At 35.7% G+C, this 24,627-nt stretch overlaps 1 non-coding gene across 1 annotated transcript; it reads right to left on the bottom strand.

The window, feature by feature from the left end:
• Positions 1–14,067: 14,067 nt before the first annotated feature.
• Positions 14,068–14,174, bottom strand: LOC141694752 (small nucleolar RNA R71). Its single transcript, XR_012564036.1, has one exon. It is a non-coding gene; the product is annotated as a small nucleolar RNA R71 (small nucleolar RNA).
• Between the last annotated feature and the right edge of the window lie 10,453 nt (positions 14,175–24,627).

The raw sequence follows: 24,627 nt of genomic DNA, 5'->3' as shown, positions 1-24,627 counted from the left end.
CAACAAACCCTTCGGGTTGTTCTATATAGATTTCCTCATCTATGTCCCCATTTAGGAAGGCTGTTTTCACATCCATTTGATGTACAGTTAGATTACGCATTGCAGCAATAGCAAACATCATCCTTATGGACGTTATTCTCGTTACAGGAGAATATGCATCAAAATAATCAAGGCCCTTCTGTTGCTTGTATCCTTTAATCACAAGTCTAGCCTTATACTTATCAATAGTGCCATCAGTTTTCAACTTCTTCTTGAAAACCCACTTGCTATCTAATGGTTTGCATCCAGTTGACAAGTCCACTTGTTCCCAAGTATGATTCTTCATAATTGAATCAACTTCATACTTGATGGCCTCTTTCCACATAGGTCCATCAGGTGAGGTAACCGCCTCCTTATAGATTTTTGGGTCACCTTCTTCGAGCAAATAGGTCATAAAATCAGACCCATAGGATTTCTCCGTTCGTTGTCTTTTGCTTCTTCTCACTATCCCCACATTTTCATCTTCACTTTCGTCACTCTCATTATCGTCATCTACAGACTCATGAGATCGTTTAGACGTCGTAGGTTTTTAGTTTCATGGATTACAGGGAAACATCGTCTCAAAGAATGAGGCATTCCTTGATTCCATAATGGTATTCTTTTGAATATCAGGAATCTTAGATTCATGAACAAGAAACCGATATGCAGTACTGTGTGGAGGATATGCGATGAAGATACAATCCACAGTCTTAGGACCTATCTTCACCTTCTTCGGTGTAGGGATCAGTACCTTTACAAGGCACGCCCACACTTTCAGGTGTTGGTAACTTGGTTTCTTTTTCTTCCACATTTCATAAGGACTTACATCCTTATTCTTGCGCATCATAATATTCAAAATATTATTTGTGCTTAAGATGGCTTCTCCCCACATCGATTGTGGAAGCCCAGAGCTTAACAACATCGCATTCATCATCTCTTTCAGAGTGCGATTCTTCCTTTCAGCCACACCATTTGACTGAGGGGAGTATGGTGCAGTGACTCATGGATTATACCATGTTGTGAACAGAATTCCCCAAACGGTTCAACATATTCACCTCCACGATCACTTCGTATCGTTTTGATTTTCTCAGTTTGCTGTGTCTCAACTTCTTCTTTATAGATTTTAAATTTATCTATAGCTTCGTCTTTGCTTTTCAACAAATATACATAGCAGTATTTTGGAGTGAATTTTAAATCACATATGTCACTATGTATTAGGTCTAGCACTTTGGTGTTCATTTCCACACGTTTAAATGATGATCTCGTTAATTTTGCCTCAACACAAGTCTCACACTTATGTTTTGAATCAATCGTAAGTTTTGGTATGTATTCTTTTGCACTTAAACGCCGTAAAGTGTCATAATTTACATGTCCTAATCTAGCATGCCATAAATTAGGAGACTCAAGCAAGTAAGCAGAAGAATTCTTCATTTCATTATCGTCCTTAACGGACATTACATTGAGCTTTAAAAACCCATCAGTTAAATAACCCTTGCCTACAAACATACCACTCTTAGACAAAATAACTTTATCTGACTCTATTACAATGCGAAAGCCATGCTTATTCAACAGAGAACCAGACACAAGGTTCTTGCGAATATCAGGCACATAAAGTACATTCTTCAAAGTCAGATTCTTCCCAGAGGTCATCTTCAGGATCACCGTGCCTTCACCCTTAATGGTAGAAGTTGCAGAATTCCCCATGTACAGCTTCTCACCAGCATCAGAAGCTTTGAGGCTAGAGAAAATCGCCTTGTTTGAGCAAACATGCCTAGTAGCACCAGTATCAATCCACCATTCACGTGGATTAGAACCGACCAGGTTCACTTCAGAGATCGTAGCACAGAGGTCTATATCACCCATCTCCTTGGAGATATTCTCTACCATGTTTGCTTCTTTCTTCTTGTTGGGCTTCTTGGGCTTCTTGCAGTCAGAAGACCTATGACCAACTTTATCACAGTTGTAGCACTTCCCCTGAAATTTCGACTTCGAAATCCCTCCTTTGGGTGCCAGCTTTTCCCCTTTACTAGAATTAGTCTTCTTGGGCTTGGAGCTTTGAGCATGCTCCACCATGTTTGCCTTCTCAGTGGCAACATTAACTTTCTTCTCGGACCCTCTGTTGTCTTCTTCAATACGAAGTCTAACAATAAGATCCCCCATAGACATCTCCTTTCGCTTGTGCTTAAGGTAGTTCTTGAAATCTTTCCATCCAGGTGGAAGCTTTTCAATAACAGCAGCAACTTGGAAAGTCTCACTTATGACCATTCCCTCAGTATGAATGTCATGAATGATCACCTGCAGTTCCTGCACCTGACTGACCACAGTCTTAGAGTCTGCCATCTTATAATCAAGAAAGCGGCCAACAATCCACTTCTTTGCCCCAGCGTCCTCGGTTTTATACTTATGGTCAAGTGACTCCCATAAGACCTTAGCTGTTGGCTTCGCGCTGTATACGTTATACAACGAGTCAAACAAACAATTTAACATATAGTTCTGACAGATGTAATCGGAGTGCTTCCAAGCATCAGCAGCATACATAGTCTGCATGTTACTCTCAACAGTGAGCAACGGTGGTTCTTCCTTAAGGAAGCGATCCTTATGCAACGTGGTCAGATAAAAGTGCATCTTTTGTTGCCAATGTTTGAAGTTCGTTCCGTTAAACTTCTCAGGTTTTTCAGCATGTGCAGCAGGCACAGTTGGCATCACAGGTGCAGCAGGCACCACAGGTGGAACAGATGGTACGTGCGTCTGTACTACAGGTGTATGCACACCAGTAGGCACCGCAGGTATGATCAGAGGAGTGAATCCTGCCGATATCTGTCCAAGAGGAACACTAAACTGTCCAATGACAGTGTATCCCACAGGCACATGTCCCGAAGGCACATGTCCAACAGACGTTTGACCCCCATCAGATCGTACGATCTGTGCGTTAGGGTTAATCGGCTACTGATGAACCCCATCAGATCCAGTGATCTGTGTGTTGGGATCAGCCGTCATGTTCATCGGATCGTTCACAGTTTGGTTCTCCATCGATCTGTTACTCAACAAAACAAGAAGATACAGATGTATCAGTCACAGATGTATACAATAAGATAGCTTTAAGATTGTGAATATAATCTGGGATTAATATATATAAATTAAATAAGTGTGTGCGTGAGTTAATGAAATCAAATAGAGAAAGAAATGATATAACCAAATGGAGATCCTCGAGTCAAGTTGAAACTGTCTCCTTAAAGCTATTTCGCCTCTCACCGTATGTGCAAGTCGATAGCCTCCCAGGATAAAACGAGATACCAGTATAATCGATAGATCGAATATACTTTCAACGAACTTGAACTAGGCCCGAGAACTATCACCGAAATATTGGAAAAATTTAAGACTAAAGAGACCGAGAATGAAAGAGATGACTCTTATTCCCTTGACTTAATAAAAACTGATGCCCTAAGACTCTATTTATAAAGAGAGGCTTGAAAGGACTTGTTTTTCTTTTCGATGTGATACATGGTATTTATAAGAAAAACTAAGGAATAGGTTTGTGCTACTTTCGATGTGGTACAAAACCATTTTTCATATTAAAAGGTAAAACTTTGGAACATCAGTTCTCATTTACCTTTTACTCATTTTGAGCGTATAAATATGCGTTGGAATCCCCTCGAAGAGGAGAATACGTTTCAATAAATACACACCACTAACACAGAATGTGTCTCACTCATATAGAGTCTCAAAATGATTCACAACTTAGTCTAAAATTCTAAGTTTGTCCAACAAGGTCCACTATTAATTTGGCTCAAAATCCCGTTTCCCATGGGAGAAACAAACACATTGATTTGAGATACCATTTTATTCGAGACTATGTTGAGCAAGGCTTGATCGTGATAATATATGTTCGGACTATTGAGCGGCGTGCTGATATATTAACTAAAGCATTGGCAGCGTTTAAGTTTGAAAGAATGAGAGACTTGTTGGGAGTCAAAGACTTGAAGGATGTTTAGATTAAGGGGATGTATGTTAGGATTATTATTAATCTAAACATATTATTTTAGTTTTTTTTATTTTATTTCTGAATAAGTCTTGTTAACATTGCATAAAAAAATTAGTCTGCTGGTGGTTACGTTTATGTAGAAAGTGAATAAGTGAGCTAGAGATAAAGTAGGAGTTGGTGTCCTGGTTTTAAGAGGCTTTAGTTAGACAAAGTATTTATATGCATTGTTTCTCTTTGTATTTGTTAACTCAGATTTGTAAGATTACCATATCAGTAAACTCAAGTTCAGTTTATCTTTGACAACTTTCATTTTTAAACTAACATATTAGTGGTGTCTAAAGCCTTCGAGTATATAAGATAGAAAATATTACATATTTGCAGGTAAGTAATTATTTGAAAAGTTATGAATCGAAAATGCTTTCATCCCATAAGGATAAAAATTTCAAAAAAATAAAATAACTCTTAATTTTTTCTCATATTTTAGTCCCTATATCTATTATTTTATCGTCCACTAACAAGCCACATTCCTTGTTGAAGTGGCTCCTCGCTATTATAATAACTAGATTTAACCAACATGACATATGTCGGGAGGTGTTGGAGATGCTTTTACAAACTAGTAGGTGACAATTATTCTAGTAGGTGACAATTATTCTGCTCGTTCATGTAAGAATGTAACATTGTAAATTGTACTCGCTTATAGATATTGCAAATCAAAGATAATAAATGGATGACCTAATAATGTACACAATCATTTAAAATTATGTTAAAAATAGAAAAATTGAATTGAAAATTATAATTATGTTAAAAATAGACAAATTTGATTGAAAATTCTAAAACCGATTCGGGAAACTCCCTCATTTCTCATTTATATAATGGCAGTTAGTGAACAAATAGCTACCTTTATTTTATTGTACATAAATGAATATTATAGATATCAAATTTAATATAAAACTAGCATGATAACCGCGTAAAACACTTGCCACATTCAATTTTATTTTTTATTTCTTCAAATGCGGTGATAGAGTAAGTTCAGTTTTTGTAACAATCCACTTTATATATCTCAGTTCAGTCGTTGGTAGCAGTTAATCAGCATTTCTCGACCTCAAAGTATGAATTATTTAATAAGTAATATATACTAGTAATTCTAAAACATCTATTGAGTAGTTTTTTATTTTTATATATAGAAGATTGTAAATTTTTAAAATCAATCATTTATATATATTATAAGAAGCTATCGATATTATCATTACATAGTTTTATAATGCATTTTAGATAATATTGTACGAGAATTATTGATTAAGCATACATCTCCTATAATAAGTCCATGACATTATTCATAAATTTATTTTGTAATTTCAGTCACATCCCTATAATATATGAAAATTTATTAGATCAACATAATATTTTTGAAACATTGTATTTTTTGTATTTACTTAATTAAAAGTTGATTTACTATAAATATTTATTTTAAGTCAGATTTGTAAAATAACAAAGTTTTAATAGCTAGTTGAGTGTAAAATTCAGATTATAAATTTCAAAATGAAACCTTTTCATGACAATCTTAGATAATGTTTCAGTAGGTTAAAAGAATTTTTGTAATGTGTTAACCATGCTGAAAGTATAAGGACAACTATTTTAATAAATCTCACATTTTTAACTACTTTAAATCTTAATTATGACATTTTTAATAGATTCACTATCACTTTTACCCTTCCTACCTTATATTTACTCTAACTTATTTGAAAGGTCTCCTACCTCCTCATTTTGGTCACTCCCAGTCTACATTACTACCACCTTATTATCTTTTAAATCTGCCCGTCCTCATACATGTACATTATATTTCTTTTGACCACCTCTCTTTCATCTTTGATGACTTTAAAGTTGATCATCCTTCCTCAATCACATCAAATCTCATTAATATATAATAATCTTTCACCAAATCTCTCAGATTAGATACACTTTAAAGCGTGATGATCATATTCATAAATGGGATGGAGAATACAATGACGATATATGTTGTGACGCCCTCAATCTCGGGGTTAGGAAATGAGGACCCACACACCTTTAATCTATGAATTAAATAAGCATAAACCCCCATTAACTACTAACAGAATCAAACAGGATAAAATTTGAGACAAGATTACAACTACCAACCATAAAATATAACTTACAACCCAAAATAAAATCAAATTTACATAGTCAATTCCGACTTGGAACCGACAGATAACCCATTGTATCTTTACAACTTTCTGGCTAAGCGCTTTCTCACTCATAACCTGTACTACCTGTTTTGGCATCTGGAAGCCCTCAACACGGTAGGAACCACCATGTACGCTCTTACGAGCAGTGCGCCTAAGCCTGACCATCCTCTTGCTTAACTGTCATGGTTAGATCAAAGCAAAACAAATGAGTATAAAACTCAGCAAGTAACTATATAACAGTTCTACGATACAAAATCCATAATATACTATTACTGCTTTTCAGGGCATTCTACTTTAACATCTCTAGGTGGCAGATTTCTGTCTTTTGGCTATGAAAGGGTTATGAAGTAAAGCTTTGGGATTTCAGGAAACAAGGCTCAAGATAGGGTGAAAGCCGACATTTATCACAAATCAATAACAAGGTCTCAAATGATCTATCAAATGGAAAGCAAGAATCTTTTCATCATTAGAAATCAATTATACGATTGATAATATCATCAGAATAAAAGTCAGGGTTCACAAGCTATAAGCTAATCAATATCACAATCATCTCTTTTCAAAACAGTATAAGTCATTTCATTTTCAAAGAATCAAACACTGAATAAAAATTAAATTCCTCCTTAAATAATTATGGAACCCTTGATTGGACTACTTTAACTTTCAATTAATAATAATACGGGTGATCAGCCCGTACCGACCTCCATCTGGTCTTTAAGGTACCTATGATATAATTTCAGCCTTAAACTAGACTAGCCCCGCTAGCCTCTTTATATGACTGGACTAGTCCCACTAGTCTCTTACATCTCAATCCAATCCATCAGGAATTCGTTTGGAAAACCTTGTGTTGGAAAATAAAGGTTTTACTAAATTTATTTTATCATTAATGAGAATATGAAATCATTCAGATTCTTCCGAGTTGAAACTCATTCTTAAGATCAATTTCAAGAATTCAAAGATAGGGAAATGAATCAAGGATAAGCAAAATTCAATTCTAGGGATCTTGATCAAATGATCACAAGGTACACAAGTTAGGGAATCATAGTAGTTTTAAGGATCATCATGAATAAGATTATAAAGAAATGAAGGATTATTACACAAGGAATTCGTAAAGGTTCTTATAAGGTTTACAAGAATTCAAGGTATAAACAGGTGATCAGGATAAGAAAAGGTTACCAAAGGGTTTGGAAAATAATTTTATCAATAACAAGTTCACAAGGACAATGACAGGGTATCTCAAGAATCAATAACAGGGGTACATCACTATAAAAGTTCAATACTCTACATGGAATGAACAATATCCTCTCTATAACAATTTACACAAGTAAGTAGAGTTACTTGCCTGAATTTACTTTCCTGTTTCACAGAATTTGAACTACTGCCACCTAGTATACTTTTCCTTTTCCTAGCCTGAATGCCCTCACGCTCCGAATCTACAATCTAAAAACCAAAACCTTAATTAGATTCCCAATTGACGTTCCCATAACGCTTAACATTTCCCTTAATTGCAATACCCTAAGAGTATATATATATATATATACTCAATTATAATCACACAACACGCTTATACCATAACTCGTATACTTTCACCAAATAGTCTTCGAATCACGCATTACGATACAAATATGACATATAACATTTAGTTCTATTATTTCAAACTCTATACTTGAGTTATCATATCAATTATATGACCTCATATCAAGGCGACTCAATCCTTTCTTTTTCATCATTTAATTCGAACCAAAACACATACATAAATCATATAACTTCTAGAAATTACACATGCATTCACTTATCTTTACATGAATGACTATAAATCCACATACAAGCTTAACTATCATCTTAATTTCAACAATTATCGACCAATTAACACCAATTTCAAATCACACAAGTTTATTTGATTAATTTCTTTCTCGACACAAGGCAATCATTCGGCCCTAACCACATAGATCAACATGCATAATTCAAATCAACTTCATACTTCAATCTATCCCAAAATCATCTGAAATTTTCTATAAGACATCATTCAAAAGTCATTTTATCAATTAAACCAACTAAATTTCTTAACACAAATCCAAACATTCGAATTTCACCTAAATCATAACATGCATGCATCAATTCGATTCTTCAAACTATCAATTAATCTAATTACTCCATACTTTCTAAAAACAACTATCCACAATCATTTTAATCAACAAAAATCAACTTAATTTATTTTAGAATAAAAAACCCATTCGGTTTTAAATAAAACACCACATGCAACTACAGAAAATCAAGTTTATGCATTCTAGAGTTTAGTTTACACATCATGACTCACCACCAGTTCACCGGAGTTCATCACCGGTGGCGGTGGTTTCACGATGGTGCCCCCATTTGGGGGTTTCCAACCTTAAGACCCCCGATTTCAATCCAAAAACACAACATCACACATATGCAATGTATAATCATCACAGAAATTACACAATCTCAAGTCGAACAATCAAAAAGAAGCAACTCGGCTCTTGTCTCAACACCGAGCCCAAATACAGACACACACTCGCATGCAAGTACAAATACACACATGCAAATGATTTAAAGTATATATCTAGGATGAGCATGAAGTTTCATGAATGATTCCATAGAAATCAATGAGAGAAGGGGTCATACCGAAAGAAAAGAAGAGAGAGAGAGAGCTTCGAGAGTTTAAGAGAAAAAGAGAGAGATGAGAGAATGTGAGAGATGAGAGAGAGTGAGGCCGAGTGAAGGAAAAGAAAAAAAGGGAGGGGAGGGAGTATATATATTAATTTGGCAAGGGTAATATGGTCATTATACCATACTTTTAATTTTTTTCTCTTTTCTCTTATTTTCAATCTAAAAATGAATTTAATCAAGAAATAGCTCTCTCAGAAAAGATGAGAATGGAACGAATAATAATTTTAGAGCATAGATTTCGAAATTAGCTTTTCTGCCATATTTTCAGATTAATTTTTGAGCGAACGGTTGATTAAATACGGATTTTACAAGATTATGCGGAAAATAGCATTTTAACTCCATAAAATCATTTTAAAATGCAACGATCACGAAATAAACCCGTCTATCATTTTTCGAAAGTCTCTAGGACTATTTTAAAGATAAAAAACAAATTCCATGCCTTGACCTTACTCGAATAATTTTATAAAAATATATAAAGGTTCAACAAACCTTATTTAAATTCAAATAAATCCCTTAAACCCTTTTAAAAATCAACAAATCACGTAATCATGCATACAGACAAGCAAACACATACATTTACACATCACAACTCATGTCTGATCATGAAATTTCCCTTTTTATTATTATTACTCTTTTTACTTAACGGGTTGCGTTCTGTTTGACGGCCCGACGCTAAGCGTTTCAATTACGCTTCACAATTATCTTTACCAACCGACACGACACTAGAACATGATACTCGCTTAGTCATTCCATTTCACACAATAGCACATAGTTCACATTTAACTCTAAGCTGACTCTTTAAATTGGAATGCATCTTTATACGCTCCCAGTTACTAATATATAATAAGGACAATTAACATAATCACTTAATCCCTTTATTAAATTATATAATTTATAATTACACCATAAATCATACTTTATTCACTTAATTACGTCGCGAAATTCCAAGTCGTTACATATGTGATGGTATACAAGACATTCTACAATTAACTTTATGGTATTTCATCTAATCAGATTAATTTATTTGAATTTTAGGATATGAAAGTTTTTTGTATTTACTTTTGATTTTTAACATTGATAATGGATCTACTTTAGAAATATGATATCTAAATTATTTAGGAATTTCTTTTAAGATTTTTTTAGCGGATGTCAATTAGAATAGTCGATCTAATGTGTGTGTATTTTATGTAAAATAAAATATTATTATTAATTAAAAGTATGATATTCACATAAATTATTCTTCATATAATTTGAATTTTCCAATTTTTACAAATAATACAAGAGTAACTTTTAAAATTTGATCAAAAAAGTAGTCAATTTTACCGATAAAAATATAAATATGACAATTAAAAAAGGACGGACATTGATAAGTGAATTTTATATCTACTTGGAATGCTTCATTACAGGCTTAAGTTGGTATTTTGGACTCAAGTTATTGGTATTTTTGATGTGTTTTTGTGTTATTGCATTACAGGCATTAGTTGGATGAATAAATGAGTTTTTTAAGGAAATATGCTGAAAAAAGGTCAGATTCTGAAGTCAAGACCTTTCTCAAGTTGGAAAGAATCTCGATAGCTTCGCGTAGAGCTGTTCGCGAACCGAGCTGTTCGCGAACAAGCTCGAGCTCGGCTCGTTAAGGGCTCGGTTCGGCTCGGCTCGTTAAGGGCTCGGTTCGGCTCGGCTCGTTAAGGGCTCGAGCTCGAGCTCGAACACAAAAATGTGTTCGTTAAGAAAACGAGCTCGAGCCGAGCTTTTGGCATGTTCGGCTCGAGCTCGACTCGACTCGGTTCGGCTCGGCTCGAAAAAAATTAATTTTTTTTAATTTTTTATATATTTAATTATTATGAATTTTATTTAGATTTTTATAAATATTTTTAAATTATTGAATTATACGAATTTCAAATTATATATTTTAGTAATTTGAAAAAAATCAGATATTAAAATAAATTTTTTAATTTGATATTTTAATAATTAACAAGTGATTTGACTACTACTTGTAGCTAGTATTTATTTCCTGATTGGTGTTTCAATTTTTTGAAATTATTTATAAATAATCCAACCGTATGGATGTCAAGATCTATATATTTAAGTGATATAATAAAAAATTTAGAAAAAATAAATATATTTGGTTTGCTATTTTAATTTAACTAGTAGTTTGACCAGTACTTCTATTTAGTCACGTATTGATGTTTCGATTTTTTAAAAATATTTATGAATGATCCAACCGTACGGATGTTAATATCTATATATTTTAGTGATATGATAAAAGTTTTAGAAAAAAATAAATGTATTTGATTTGTTATTTTAACAATCAACCGGTATTTTGACATGTACTTGTAACTAGTGTTTAGTCTGATATTAATATTTCAATTTTTTAAAAATATTTATGAATGATCCAACCGTACGGATGTTAATATCTATATATTTTAGTGACATGATAAAAATTTTAGAAAAAAATAAATTTATTTTGTTTGTTATTGTGACAATCAACCAATTGTTTGAACAGTACTTATAACTAGTGTTTATTCTCATATTAATGTTTCAATTTTTTAAAAAATATTTATGAATGATCCAACCGTACGGATGTTAATATCTATATATTTTAGTGATATGTTAAAAATTTTAGAAAAAAATAAATTTATTTTGTTTATTATTTTGACAATCAACCAATTGTTTGAACACTACTTGTAACTAGTGTTTATTCTCATATTAATGTTTCAATTTTTTTTAAAATATTTATGATTGATCCAACCGTACGGATGTTAATATCTATATATTTTAGTGACATGGAATTTTTTTAGAAAAAAATAAATATATTTGATTTGTTATTTTAACAGTCAACCGGTGTTTTGACATATACTTATAACTAGTGTTTAGTCTCGTATTCATGTTTTGATTTTTTTAAAAATATTTATAGATGATCCAACCGTACGGATGTTAAGATCTATATATTTTAGTGATATGACAAAAATTTTAGAAAAAAATAAAAGTATTTGGTTCATTATTTTAACAGTCAACCGGTGTTTTGACCAGAATTTTTTAATTTAGCTCGGCTCGGCTCGGCTCGGCTCGGCTCATTTTGATGGAGAAAGCTCGTGTTCGGCTCGTGTTCGGCTCGGCTCGATTTTGTTCGATAAAAGCTCGTGTTCGGCTCGCTCGTTAACGAGCTCGAGCTCGAACACGGGTTTTTGTTCGTTAAGAAAGCTCGGCTCGGCTCGTCAGAAAAAAAATGAAAGCTCGGCTCGGTTCGATCAAAACTCGGCTCGGCTCGGTTCGTGAACAGCTCTAGCTTCGCGTGGACTATTGAATCGTCGAATTCCGACGAACGGAACTCAAACTGCAGCCAAAACAAGAATTAAAGTCAAAGTGCAGGAAGACGGCGCACCCGCGCGGGAAGTGGGGCGGCCGCGCCAGAGATGCAGAATGTGCGCGCGCCCGTGCAGGAGAGCGGGGCGGCAGCGCGGGGTCCCTGTGCCAGAATCTTGTTTTGTGTTGAAATTGGAGATTTTGAGAGCCCAGGTCCACCAGAAGCCTATATATACCCATAATAATTCATTTTTAATAACAAGGAAGCGAGGGGGATCATAAAAAAGATATAGAGAGCACAAGACGACTACGGAGAAGAAGACGTAGTTTATTCTTGTGTATTCTTTGATTTAGTCGATACTTTGGATGCTTTTTTTTGCTTTGTTCTAAACCTTGATACTTCTATATTCTATCGTAGTTTTCTGAACTTCATTACTATCATGTTTTCAATGAAACCCATGGTGACAATGTGTTCGATTATGAACTAATCATTGTCATGGGTTTTTAACGGATTTACTTCTGGATTTTAATAGTGAATTGTTCTAAATCTTTAATGTGTGGTGATTTATTATTTCCTAGTATTGGTTGTGCTTATTCGTCTTTGATGCATAACTAACATCTAAGATTGTTTGTTAATCTCTATTGACGCGATAGTAAATATAGAGGTTTAGAACTTGCCATGCTAGCATAGGTTTATGTATGAATTGACATACATAATTCGTGGGTAATTTTAACCATCTTATTCACCCTATGTAATCACGATAGATAACTTGTTCTTAAACCATTATGTTTTCAATCTTTATAGACATATTGGGACCAAGCATAATTGGTGTCTATTCAACTTTCATATTAATTGTGGATGTTTGATAGTAGGGTATACGTATAACGAAAGTTAGCGTATACTAATTTCGTGTTATTTGATTAGTTGTCATCACCATCACATGCTAGGGTTAAAGAACATAACTTTGAATGAAGTATTTAATAAAGTTAGAATCCCATGTTTTATTCTCATATAAGTAAATTAGTTTTAATCTCTTCGTTAATGCATGCTAGTATAATCTCTTAGGTAGTTAACCGACTCAAATTTGTTACTTGTCTTAGCTGTGAACGATAATCATACATTGCTGCATAAGTGCATAATCTAAACTTAACCTAAACCAGTCTCTGTGGGAATGAACTCGACTTAAATCTTATACTACTTGTGATCACGTACGCTTGCGTGTATTTTTGCATTTGAATTACAGCGAACAAGTTTTTGGCGCCGCTGCCGAGGACATCGGTGTTAAATTTTGGTTTATGTGCTTGACATCAGTGGTCGTTAAAGTTCACTGACTCGAATATTTTACTTGTTTACTTTGTTTGTGCTTCAGGTACTCTAGAGAGCGTGTATGCGAACACGTTCTCAATGTCGTAAGGAAATACTAGGCGAAGTTGAAGAAGTGGAAAATGAAGTTTTTGAAGAAGAGGAAAAAGTTGAAGAAGGAGTTTTTATTGCAATGGGAGAACCAGCAGCACCAACGAAGCGTTGATGGATTTTTCTCAACCCAAGATCAATGACATTTAATCTAGCATTGTCAGACCAATACCTTTGAGATCAAGCCTGGCACGATTCGGATGGTACAGAACTCAATACAGTTTGGGGGTTCTCCAACGGAAGATCCCAATATGCACATTAGGGACTTCATCAAGATCTGCGACACCTTCAAGTTCCATAATGTTTCTAAAGATGCTGTGAAATTGAGACATTTCCCATTCTCTTTGAGGGATAAGGCTAAGGCCTGGTTACACTCTCTACCAGCTGGTTCTATTACTACTTGGGAAGATCTTGCTCAAAAACTTCTCACTAAATTCTTCCCTATGGCAAAGATAGCTGCAATCAAGAATGTTCTTACTCAATTCGCGCAGCAATAAGATAAATCTTTATGTGAAGCTTGGGAGTGCTATAAGGAGATGCTTAGAAAGTGTCCTCATCATGGAATGCCTGACTGGATGGTGATCAATTGCTTTTATAATGGTTTGGGAGCACAGTCGAGACCTATGCTCGATGCAACATCAGGTGGAGCTTTATGGGCTAAGAGCTATGAGGAAGCTTGTGAGCTGATTGAGATGATGGCTGTGAATGATTATCAGAATCCAACTCAGAGGCTACCATAAGGAAAGGTAGCAGGAGTTCTTGAGGTGGATACAACTACAACTATCGCTGTGAGTTAAAGGCATTGACTATGAAGGTCGATTTTCTAACCAACTATGGTGTTCAACCAATAATGAGTGTTTGTGAGCTTTGTGCAGGATCGCATGCGATGGAGCAATATGCTATATCTAGTGAATCAACTCAGTTTGTGAGCAACTTTCGGAGGTCGCAGTAACTTGTTCCTGCTACTTATCATCCTAATAACCGCAATCATTCTAACTTCAGCTGGAGCAACAACCAGAATGCGGTACAACAACCTTATCAGCAGTTTGGAGCAAAGCAATTCAACCCTCTTAGTTTTCAACAATAGTATACACCAAGACAACAACTCCAACTTCAACATCAACCACATAGAATTGCAGGTCAATCTACTAATGAAAAATCTGAATTGGAGGAGTTGAGGTGTTATTCCCAGTGGACTAAAAATGAGATTTACAGAAGGGGGGTTGAATGTAAATCTCAAAACTTTTTCAAGTTTTGAGCAGTTTCTAAGGCTAAGTGTTTTAATGAGCAAATGTGTGTGAATTGCTTGAAGTTAATACAAACAGATATATATATTCAAAAACAAATGTAAATAACACAAAGAACTTAAAAACTTTTCTGGTGGATTTGTTGTTCCACCAGAGATGTGTTATTTCAGAAAATCTGTGATTCAAGGAATTAAATCACAGCTGCTTCCTAGTACAAACTAGATGATTTTCTCTCTGGATTTTTCTAAACAGCTCAGGAAAATTCACATCTAATTACTAGCTGCTACTTGGTTTATATATCACCAAGTTTACAAGTGAAGACAAAACTGTAAAATATAATTAAAAGGCTCTTCACATGTTTCTTCTTCATTTCTCTATCCAATGCAATTTAGGTTTAGCTGTTAATCTTTGAATACTCCCTTGTTTACACCAGAATGGAAATGCTGCATTTTCTTGATTCCTCCTAGAGGCTGCCACATTCCAGTTTGTCTCTGTCAACCCATGTGCCTCTGTCAGCTTATGAATTGTCACTATCAACTGCTATTGAACTAAGCATCCGTTGAAGCTTTCATCTGTTGATGCCTTATCCATTGAGGCTTTATCCGTTGAAGCTTAATCCGTTGATGTATTAGCAGTTGAAGCACTTATCCGTTGATGGATATTATCTGTTAAAGCTTTAGAGACATCCGTTGAAGCTTTGTTTCTTATCCGTTGAAGGTCTTCAATATCAGTTGATACTTCTTCACTTATACAAAATTACAAGGCATGAAATATTTACAATTAGCCCTCCTATTTGCATATCCACTAGTAGTCAACATGACTGATAATTTCCCACAACATCTAAGAATTACAACTTGAATCCAGAGAATGAAATGTGCTACAATACTAAACTTATTTCTAAGTAAAGCTACTCCTTCAACGGATAGCCAAGATGGTCTTATCCGTTGAGGCTACAAACACTAGATTTCTACTTAAGTGTTTTGTTTAACTTATCATCAAACTAATACACATATTCCTAACAATCTCCCCCTATTTATGTCTACTAGAACTGTAGGCATAAATTTGGGTTTAGCTTGATGATAACAAAACACTTGACAAATATATTAACTGTAATAAAGCAGAAATTCAAAAGTGCTGCAAAAATGTGTATGCTGAGATGGAATTGAAGAATTACATTGTTTTCAAGGGTGCTCCTTTAGCCTGAGCAAATTAATTTCTTTTCCTTTGATCCCTTGTTTTCTTTCCTAGCCTCCTGTCATTCTCCTCTATTTGAAGTTGAAGTTGTCTGTAGAACTCAGCTTCATCTTCTTCATTGATGTTCAACTTAGATTGCATATCCTTGAGAGTTTCATTACTGGCAATCTTGAGCTGATCTTCAAGTCTGAAAAATCTTCTGACTCCTTTATTGTCTCTGAACTCCATCAACCAATGAGGTGATTTATGAACTGTAATTCCTCTTTCTTGAATGAGTAATGTTCTAGGCAAGGCATTGGGCTCCCACCAAGTCTTCCTTATGTTGACAATCTTGTTGAGAATTTCAGTCTTGGCAGTCCTGGTAAAGCCAGAATCCCTTTTTATGGCTGAGTAGACTCTAACCAAGGTAGAGTAGCCTTCATTCAGAATCCTGTAGAGAGGCCAAGTTCTTTCCCCACTTCCTTTGTATTTGAACCTAGTCTTTCTGGTAGCTGTCTGTAGGCATCTGTAACACCCCAGATCCGGGGTCGGGGATCCGGGTCGTCACGGTCTTTCTTTCCACAATATCACTTCACTTAATTAATAATAATTAACCTTATGCTGTGACCCCAAACTAACACACACCACAAGCCGTTATAGTCTCAGAGATGAAATTGAAATAAGTACAAGTCTTTGAATCCACAATTTAAAAGTTATTACAACCCAAAATGATTACTTAATAAGTTTACAATTAATTGCCATTATCTGCCACAAGTTATAATAATACATAATTGATTCTCAAAAGTGGAAGGTCTGATCTACAGATAGATCTACCTCTGCAGCTATAGCAGCTATGATCTCAACGGGAAGGCGCGGGGTGCTTCCCACGCTCTTGCGCTGGGTCTGCTTGAGTCTGGCCATCCTTCCTAACTGTTGTTGTGTGATGAAGAAATAAAGCAAGAGTGAGCATTACAGCTCGCAAGATAATATATAGTGTAAACAATAATGCAAGTATCTAAATGGATAACTTACTAGAATCCTTTATCAAATGTAAGATAATTACTTACTGGATATAAGCAAAAACAAGGGATGAAGTTACCAAATACTTCACTATACTTATATCATTTATAAAGCTACTTGAACTACCACTGTTCAAGGTATAATGAGCTTTCAACAGTTCATCACATAGATGAGACTACAAGACAAGATTTGAATAGATTAAATCTTTGAAGTATTATTGAAGGAAATGGAATTATGATATACTTCATTAAGTTCCGATATATATATCCACATATATACCTTCTTTATACAGTTCCTGAAAACCTCTGTCATGTAAAGTATGAACAGAGTTTGTAACATCCAATAAATTTTTGGAAGGAAAAAAAAGAATTGTGGCATAAACCCGATATCTTGCTGATCAGGAAAAGATACTAATAAGTAACCTTTTCTACTAGTAGATGGACGAATTCCCCACTGGTCATCACCCTGGTCGCAATAGGACCTTATGCTGGACTGCCACTCGGCCACTTACGCATTTGATGGACTCCCACTGAGCCACTTACACTATCATGGACGCCCACTGAGCCCATGTTGCTTATGCCGACTCGATAGATGGACTTACTTCCCGAACGTTGGGTAAGTAATCAATTCATTTACCAAAACCGCAACCTTGTTGCGAATATAAAATACACCACAGAGCCGGATCCCTCTGGTTTTGAGCGAGTATTTAAATCCCCTTTAAAAAGGAAGATCTTAAATATATAAAAAATGAGTTTTGGGATCCGCTCTAACTTTTAAAAATCATTTTTAAAGACTCGAAAACACTTTAAAGAGTGTTTGGAGTAATGCTGATTTAATAAACTAAGTCAGCTCCAATATATTAGAAAATATCTGAATATTATTTTTTAAATAATATTCCCATAAAGAATAATCTTTATACAAATAATTGAGGTAGAAGTTGTAAAACTTATACTTGAAATGAGTATTAAATAACCAAAGATATACTTATACGAAAGTACTATCTTTATTTGAATAATCAAAGATAAGTTTGATTATCGACACCTTATTCTTTAATAAAATAAAGAATATATCTCAGCAAATAATCGGAGTCATAGATCCTCAAATGAATATTCCAATAATATTCATTAGATAATATAAACTGAGTCATAAGCCCTCGAATGAATATTCGAAATAATATTCATTAAATAAAATAAAAGGAGTCATAAGTCCTCGAGTGAATATTCAAGTAATATTCATTAAATAAAATAAAAGGAGTCATAAATCCTCGAATGAATATTCAAGTAATATTCATTAATTAATATAAAGTTATCGAATAAACCTTATTTGATTAATAGTTTTAAAAACTATTCATATATATATATATATGTATATATATAATACTCGGGAGCCTCGCCTCCCGGTTTTAGAAAAAGTTCACCTTTGGATCCCCTATACTAAGGGTATACTCAAATACCGCTTATCTCTAGTATAGGTACTATCAACTGAATCAACAGATATATGCATCAAGAATACGAAATAGGCATGCATATATACCATATCACATGCTACAATATATCGCAAGAATTTGCTAATAACAAATATGCATTTATCACAAGATCATGCATATACACATATACATCACAACAACAGTTATACGGGTAGAAAACTTGCCTGAGCGACTGGGAGTTACAAATGGCTCGGGACGAGTCTGGTAACCTATAAACAACATGTGAGTTGGAATTAAACCAAAGTCACTTGTAAATCTATACTTTAACCAAATTAGACTCTAACGCTCGCTTTGCGCTTACTGATTCTCTTAAGTTACTCGAGTACCCTCGGCTCCACCATTTTTAATAATTTAACCATTATGGGTTTTAAGGCGATTCCTTCGCGAGTGTCTTACCAACTGCCTATTACACTTTACATAAATGTTTCATACTCCAATTAGTCCTTTAAGGTCTTTATCCTATGTTTCAAAGTAAGGAGAGGGGTAATGGTTCGTTCGTGAAACGTCGTTACTTAAAACAGCCGTTTCTCTTAAACCGTACATCGGAATCAAACGAACCACATATCAAAACGAAGCTCATAACATGAACTATCTAAACATGGCAATGGTCAAAACCTAGCAGGGAGTTCTCGGGTCCTAATGTTATGAACAAAAGCAGTCTAAAGTAAATCGGACATTACGACGACTATGTTTACGCGATTTCCCAAATTTATACCATTCCAAAACAATCACCAATCAACCCCAATCCATTCATACAACCAAAGTCCATCCATATCACACTACAACAGCCCCAACACCTCAAGTTCTCCAATTTATGTTATTCTCAAACATGGATTTAAAACTATACTTAAGTCCTTTAACTAATCAATAAGATTCAACATTCAATTCACTACAACTCCAACCCAAACTCTAAACATACAAGCATCAAGCTACTCTTTTACCATAACAATCAAAATCATCCTAATATACAAAGTAAAGCTAGAGTTTGGAGATGATATACCTTCCTTGAAGTGATGTGAGTAGCTAGGAATAGAGATGCACAAAAGGCCCACCGGGCCGGGCTTTGACCGGGCCTTAAAAAGCCCGGGCTTTGATCGGGCTGGTCTTTTCGGGCTTTGACTTTGACCAGGCCGGGCCGGGCCGGGCTTTCCGGAAATGTCAAATCCCGTTTGGGCCCTCGAAGCAGGCCTAACCGGGCTTTTTTTTGGGGCCGGATCGGATCGGGCCGGGCTTTTTTCTAATTTAAATCGGATCGAGTATTATTAGAGATTTCGAAGAATACATGTGTTAGCAACTAGATCATCGTAAAATGTATTAGTTTACATGGAATATTTTATGAAAACATTACTTCGTTGAAAATATTTAAGTTCGGTAAAAAATAAACATGTTTATATAATATATTTTATCATTGTTACGATAACAATGATATCATTGTTATGATAACAATGATATCCAAATATTCATAACAATGATATCCAAATATATATAGTATACTTATTATATCTTCTTTCATTATTTATGCCACAAAGTATATAAATAATATTATTAATCACAAATATGTAAATATATGTGTTTAAAGTATTATTTATATTTATAGTAAATGTGAATTTATAAATATATAAGAAAATATATTAGAATAATCAGATTATAACCGGGTTTTTTCAGGGTTTTAATCGGGCCGGGCCAGGCCCAAGCCCGGGCTTTTAACCGGGCCGGGCCGGGCTTTGCCTAAAAATATAGGGCCCGTTGAGGCCCGAAGCCCGGGCCGGGACCGGGCCGGGCTTTGACCGGGCCGGGCTTGACCGGGCTTTGACCGGATCGGGCCGGGCCAGATTTTCGGGCCCGGGCTTTTTGTGCATCTCTAGCTAGGAAGCCTTAAGAAGCCTTGAGATGTCTTAGGGATGCTTGGATCTTAAAGGAAAAATAAGAAAAATCAAGTTAGAAATCTTGAAATCACTATTCATTATCTTCTTCATTGATTCCTTGGAGAAGATTGTGAATGATTTGGAGGCTTAAACTTATAGAATAGCCATAACTATGCATAAGGAGTACTAGATAATTATCTTACCAATTTAGGAAGCTTGGAACTTGAATTTTGAAAATTCTTCTTCTTGAAATGAAGAAAAGCCGAGAGCAATGTTTGAAGAAATGAAATGATTTTGTGTTTGTGAGTTGTTTTGCCTAGCTTGGTTGCTTTTGATTTGTTTTTGGTTAATTACTTTTTTAACCTTGAACTTTGTGTGGTTTTAAATCAACCACACCTCCTTCCCCTTATGTCATGCTTATGTCACCTTGTGATGTCATCCTCCCTCACTTGCCCTCTTCTTATTGGTTGGATGACCTCATCATCCCTAACCTCCTTGATTAATTCCTAATTGTTTGCCTAATGATCGCTGATCTGTTATACGGTTCGCTTAACTTTCGTTTTCGTTTATCGTTTGAGGGATCATACCCGGGATCTTATTACTTAGGTTCCCTTAACCTTTCTCAATACATTATATTCCTTTTTATGATCCTCTATTAAAATCCTTGAATTTAAATCCTTTTTATCCTGTTACCTTATACTCAATTCTTTCGATATCTGGTGGATTTTCGGGAAAAATCAAAAGGTTCAAATTTGGATTCTGACGATCTTTACATACACTTATATATCATATAGAGTACCAATAAAATCTCAGAATATCCATAAAAGAAACCCTACATAGTGTGGCATGAACAGTTTTCTTATTCAGCAATATCAGCAAAAACACTATTCATAAGGGTTACAAAAAGTTCAAAATTTTGGGGTTATTACAGCATCTATTCCCCTTACTTCCTCCAGCTCATCCAGATAGAGTTCAATGTCTGAAAATTCCTTTATGTCACAAATGTGAACATAATCATCCTTAGAGGCTTGTGGCTTAGGTTTAGGCTTCTGAGTGAATTTGATTGAGGTTGGAGGAGGTGTTGATTTGATTTTTCTTTTCTGCTTCTTTGATGGGGGAGAAGAGGTTAAGAAGGTGGGCAATTTGATGGTGTCCCAATCAATTGGTTCCTCCTTAGGAGTGATTGTTTCACCATGGATGTTTATGAAGGGGTCAGGCACAATGGGTTCAGGAATAGAAGGTAGTGGTTTGGATTTTGATTGGGTTTCTTCAGTCTCATCTACCATCTTTCTTTTTGCATTGGCCTTCTTTCTGTTCCCTTTCTGCCATTCCTCTCGTTCCTTACTTCTTTCTCCCACATCATCACTAAACATGTCCCCCATACCTACATCTTCACTCTTGTCAACAATTTCTTTCTTTTCTTCAGCTTGACTTGACTTTAGCTATTTTTCAAGCTTTGCTTGTGCTCTTTTGTCAGCCTTTAGCTTTTTGGCTTCTTCCTTCAACCTTCTGGCTTCTTCCCTCTTGGCTATTGAGAATTTGGGATGTCCTTGCATCACACAGATGCTCTTTCCCTCTCTAAAGATAATAGCCATGTTCATCCTTTCAACCACATCCTTGGTCTCTTTGTGCTTTATGATACTTCCACCCAAAATCTTGTGTTCATCAGGCTTTGAAAGAGAAAAATCCACTTCTTTCATCTGAGCAAAGCTTAGAGGATTCTTTGTAGAGTCCTTATTGGATCTGTTGTTGGGCTTGAGAACCATAGGTTTCATATTCTTGCAAGAAGTTTCTCCAACCTTATTCCTCCTTACTAGCTTGAACTCCATAATGATTGATTCCACCTTTGTGCTATGCTTCACAGATTGTGATTTAGAAGCTGTAGAACCAAAAATTTGTTGCACCTTTTCATCAATTTTCCTCGATTGCTCTTTGACTTGCAATTCAGCTGCTGCTATCTGGATTAGATCAATTCCATCAAGCTTTCCTTTGATTTGAATAGTTGGAGAAGTGGTGATGGCAGGAATTAGCACTTTAGATATTTGAACTGTTGTTGATGGCTCTCCTTCCCCTTCCCTTTTATTCTCCCCCTTTTTGTTATCATCAAGGGTAGGGGTCAAGCCTTGTACTTTTGCCAGCTGCATTAGTAGATTTGTCTGAGTTTGTTGATTCTGAAGAATGGTGACCATAGAGTCTTCAATGATCTGAACTCTGTTTTCCAACCTGGCCAGCCTCTTGTCAGAATCAGATTCTCTCCTCAATCTCACTAACAAATCTTGCATAGTACCATAAGGCATGACTGAATCCAACTTCTCAGCATTGTAGGATTTCAGATCAGCAATATCCTGCTTGAGTTCATCCACACTTAAATTCTGTCTGATATGCTGCAACTGCAAGAGATGCAGAGAGTCTAGATGAGCTTGAAGAATTGCCTTTGTACCAGCATCTGTAGTCTCCTGAAGGGCCTTCTGTATAGACATTACTTGCTTAACCAAAGCTACACCAAACTGTCCTGGTGTAGATTCCTTTGCCCATGCCCATTCAGATAGATTTGGAACAGAACTTGGGCCTACTGCTCCCCCTATGTTCATGCTCTCATTCAAATAATTAGAGTCATCATCATTAGAATTTACTCCAAATTCTTCAGATGGCTCACCAGCTTGAGAAGGCAGCCTATTAACAGCATCTTTGTCTCTTAGAAGAGATTCCGAAGTGTGTACAATGTTCAAAGTCTGCTCTGCCTCCACATTACCCTGAGCAGCCAACAATTGATAGGCTGGAACAGGGTGAGTAAAAGTGTCAGCATCCAAGGAAATGTTATCAATTACAGCTTTGTAATGTTGCTGAAATTGTCTTTCCTTTTCTGCATCATCCACAATCATTGACTCACTAGCAATGGCTGGATCCACCCTTATAGCTTCTATACCTGCCTTTCTCTCATTTTCTCTATTTTCTTGCATCAGGGGCTCCCCCTGGCTCACACACACCCTCACACCCTCACCCTCACCTTCTAAGGTGGCACTCCCCTCACTTACTTTTGCCATGCTGGAAGAAATAGTATACATATGTTGACTCTCAACCTCTCCTTTTGCATGGGAGCAACCCAGCCTCTCACTCAAATTATCACTCCCTTCCCTCAAACCTAAAAGTGATTGAACAGTAACCATGTCTTCTACAGTTGGAATTATTTCTGTTATATGTGTAGAGACCATCAACGGATAGGGAGTATCCATTGAAGTGGAAACTGATGGTATCAACGGATAACTGCTGTTAAGCTTATCCGTCGAAAAATAACCACTTGTCAACGGATGAGAGATATCCGTTGAAGAAGGAAAAGATGTAGATACTGAAAGTGACATAATTATTGAATCTGTGTGAATTGATTTTAAGTGAGGTGACACAGATTCTTCAACTATATCTGAAAGAATTGGCTGATGATCCAACAAATCATCTAAAAGATGATGATCATCAGGATTTGAGTGGGGCTCCTCCCTGAGTTTTAAGGAGGGAGAATCAGGAATTGATGTGAATATCATATCCACATCCAGAGAGGGTGATGGAGAGTTTGATGATTGATGTGTTTCTATTATGAGAGAATGGGGCTGTGACTCCACATTTGCTGGAGTCACATCAAGCTGAATTTGAGAAGGCAAAGATACAGGTGGATGTATCTGTGCTGTGTGTGCCCCCTGTGTGGAAACTAGGGTTTTAGCCTTCTTTTTCCTTGAAAAGGCTTTGATTGGTGAATGTGTGGCTTCAGTGTCCCTCCCTCTTTTGTTCTGTGTCCCTGGTTGGGGACTATTTTCAATAGCTGCATCCTTTTGGGAGGATGCAACTAGGGATGTGTTTGACTCCTTTTGAACCACCACAGTCTTTTGAGAGACTGTGGTTTGGCTGGCTGGGGTACCACTCACCTCTCCCACCTTATCTTGGGGGGTTTCTTGATGTTCACCCCTCTCCTCACCACTCACACCCTGTTCACTCCCTTCAGGGTTTATGGTAGTTGTTACAACTGTTGTCTTTTGAGAAACAACAGAGGTGGTTTTCTTTGACTTTTGTTTTTAAATTTTAGTTTTGGTGGCTTTGGTAGGAACCTGTTGGGATAAAGACACAGATTCCATTGCCACACTAGAAGGCAAAGAAACAATGGGGTTGGAAACAGTAGGAGTTATAGAAGTGTTTACCTCACTTACCTGTGGTGCATTCATTATTGGCAAATATACCAAT

The sequence above is a fragment of the Apium graveolens genome, chromosome 10, assembly GCF_009905375.1.
Source record: "Apium graveolens cultivar Ventura chromosome 10, ASM990537v1, whole genome shotgun sequence".
NCBI lineage: Eukaryota > Viridiplantae > Streptophyta > Magnoliopsida > Apiales > Apiaceae > Apium > Apium graveolens.
The sequence above is the reverse complement of the archived record's forward strand: the minus strand, read 5'-3'. Positions and strand labels throughout refer to the sequence as shown.